The following is a 3,283-nucleotide window of genomic DNA, read 5'->3' as shown; positions in this document are numbered from 1 at the left end:
TGTTTTTCCTAAACAACACGTTGTAAGTCGAAAGCTTTCATGTTGCGTGTATGTCTAAGTGTGTAGCCTCAAAAGAGAAGGCACAGGACAGTTTTCTCTCGAAAGGATATGTAAGAATACCACTTCATAAGGAAATACAGTTTTGCAGAGTAAAGACATATACGTACGCATTGGAAACTCTTTACGAGAAGAAATAACGCATAGTAAAAAATTAGCTTGTATCTCCAAAACTACACGTTGTATCTCGAAAAGAATTGTTGTGGCGTGTTCGTCTTAACATGTAGCATCTAAAGAGAACCAAAAGGAGAATTTTCTTTCGTCAAAATTTTTCAGAAAATCACGTTTTAAGGAAATCCCGCATCGTGCGAAATTATCTTGTTTTTCCTAAACAACACGTTGTAAGTCGAAAGCTTTCATGTTGCGTGTATGTCTAAGTGTGTAGCCTCAAAAGAGAAGGCACAGGACAGTTTTCTCTCGAAAGGATATGTAAGAATACCACTTCATAAGGAAATACAGTTTTGCAGAGTAAAGACATATACGTACGCATTGGAAACTCTTTACGAGAAGAAATAACGCATCGTACAAAATTAGCTTGTATCTCCAAAACTACACGTTGTATCTCGAAAAGAATTGTTGTGGCGTGTACGTCGTAACATGTAGCATCTAAAGAGAACCAAAAGGAGAATTTTCTTTCGTCAAAATTTTTCAGAAAATCACGTTTTAAGGAAATCCCGCATCGTGCGAAATTATCTTGTTTTTCCTAAACAACACGTTGTAAGTCGAAAAGCTTTCATGTTGCGTGTATGTCTAAGTGTGTAGCCTCAAAAGAGAAGGCACAGGACAGTTTTCTCTCGAAAGGATATGTAAGAATAGCACTTCATAAGGAAATACAGTTTTGCAGAGTAAAGACATATACGTACGCATTGGAAACTCTTTACGAGAAGAAATAACGCATCGTACAAAATTAGCTTGTATCTCCAAAACTACACGTTGTATCTCGAAAAGAATTGTTGTGGCGTGTACGTCTTAACATGTAGCATCTAAAGAGAACCAAAAGGAGAATTTTCTTTCGTCAAAATTTTTCAGAAAATCACGTTTTAAGGAAATCCCGCATCGTGCGAAATTATCTTGTTTTTCCTAAACAACACGTTGTAAGTCGAAAAGCTTTCATGTTGCGTGTATGTCTAAGTGTGTAGCCTCAAAAGAGAAGGCACAGGACAGTTTTCTCTCGAAAGGATATGTAAGAATACCACTTCATAAGGAAATACAGTTTTGCAGAGTAAAGACATATACGTACGCATTGGAAACTGTTTACGAGAAGAAATAACGCATCGTAAAAAATTAGCTTGTATCTCCAAAACTACACGTTGTATCTCGAAAAGAATTGTTGTGGCGTGTACGTCTTAACATGTAGCATCTAAAGAGAACCAAAAGGAGAATTTTCTTTCGTCAAAATTTTTCAGAAAATCACGTTTTAAGGAAATCCCGCATCGTGCGAAATTATCTTGTTTTTCCTAAACAACACCTTGTAAGTCGAAAAGCTTTCATGTTGCGTGTATGTCTAAGTGTGTAGCCTCAAAAGAGAAGGCACAGGACAGTTTTCTCTCGAAAGGATATGTAAGAATACCACTTCATAAGGAAATACAGTTTTGCAGAGTAAAGACATATACGTACGCATTGGAAACTCTTTACGTGAAGAAATAACGCATCGTACAAAATTAGCTTGTATCTCCAAAACTACACGTTGTATCTCGAAAAGAATTGTTGTGGCGTGTACGTCTTAACATGTATCATCTAAAGAGAACCAAAAGGAGAATTTTCTTTCGTCAAAATTTTTCAGAAAATCACGTTTTAAGGAAATCCCGCATCGTGCGAAATTATCTTGTTTTTCCTAAACAACACGTTGTAAGTCGAAAAGCTTTCATGTTGCGTGTATGTCTAAGTGTGTAGCCTCAAAAGAGAAGGCACAGGACAGTTTTCTCTCGAAAGGATATGTAAGAATACCACTTCATAAGGAAATACAGTTTTGCAGAGTAAAGACATATACGTACGCATTGGAAACTCTTTACGAGAAGAAATAACGCATCGTACAAAATTAGCTTGTATCTCCAAAACTACACGTTGTATCTCGAAAAGAATTGTTGTGGCGTGTACGTCTTAACATGTATCATCTAAAGAGAACCAAAAGGAGAATTTTCGTTCGTCAAAATTTTTCAGAAAATCACGTTTTAAGGAAATCCCGCATCGTGCGAAATTATCTTGTTTTTCCTAAACAACACGTTGTAAGTCGAAAAGCTTTCATGTTGCGTGTATGTCTAAGTGTGTAGCCTCAAAAGAGAAGGCACAGGACAGTTTTCTCTCGAAAGGATATGTAAGAATACCACTTCATAAGGAAATACAGTTTTGCAGAGTAAAGACATATACGTACGCATTGGAAACTCTTTACGAGAAGAAATAACGCATCGTACAAAATTAGATTGTATCTCCAAAACTACACGTTGTATCTCGAAAAGAATTGTTGTGGCGTGTACGTCTTAACATGTAGCATCTAAAGAGAACCAAAAGGAGAATTTTCTTTCGTCAAAATTTTTCAGAAAATCACGTTTTAAGGAAATCCCGCATCGTGCGAAATTATCTTGTTTTTCCTAAACAACACGTTGTAAGTCGAAAAGCTTTCATGTTGCGTGTATGTCTAAGTGTGTAGCCTCAAAAGAGAAGGCACAGGACAGTTTTCTCTCGAAAGGATATGTAAGAATACCACTTCATAAGGAAATACAGTTTTGCAGAGTAAAGACATATACGTACGCATTGGAAACCCTTTATGAGAAGAAATAACGCATCGTACTTTTGTATCTCCAAAACTACACGTTGTATCTCGAAAAGAATTGTTGTGGCGTGTACGTCTTAACATGTAGCATCTAAAGAGAACCAAAAGGAGAATTTTCTTTCGTCAAAATTTTTCAGAAAATCACGTTTTAAGGAAATCCCGCATCGTGCGAAATTATCTTGTTTTTCCTAAACAACACGTTGTAAGTCGAAAAGCTTTCATGTTGCGTGTATGTCTAAGTGTGTAGCCTCAAAAGAGAAGGCACAGGACAGTTTTCTCTCGAAAGGATATGTAAGAATACCACTTCATAAGGAAATACAGTTTTGCAGAGTAAAGACATATACGTACGCATTGGAAACTCTTTATGAGAAGAAATAACGCATCGTACTTTTGTATCTCCAAAACTACACGTTGTATCTCGAAAAGAATTGTTGTGGCGTGTACGTCTTAACATGT

Source organism: Apodemus sylvaticus, unplaced genomic scaffold (genome assembly GCF_947179515.1).
Source record: "Apodemus sylvaticus unplaced genomic scaffold, mApoSyl1.1 scaffold_55, whole genome shotgun sequence".
Taxonomy (NCBI): domain Eukaryota; kingdom Metazoa; phylum Chordata; class Mammalia; order Rodentia; family Muridae; genus Apodemus; species Apodemus sylvaticus.
This window is presented reverse-complemented; position numbering follows the sequence as displayed.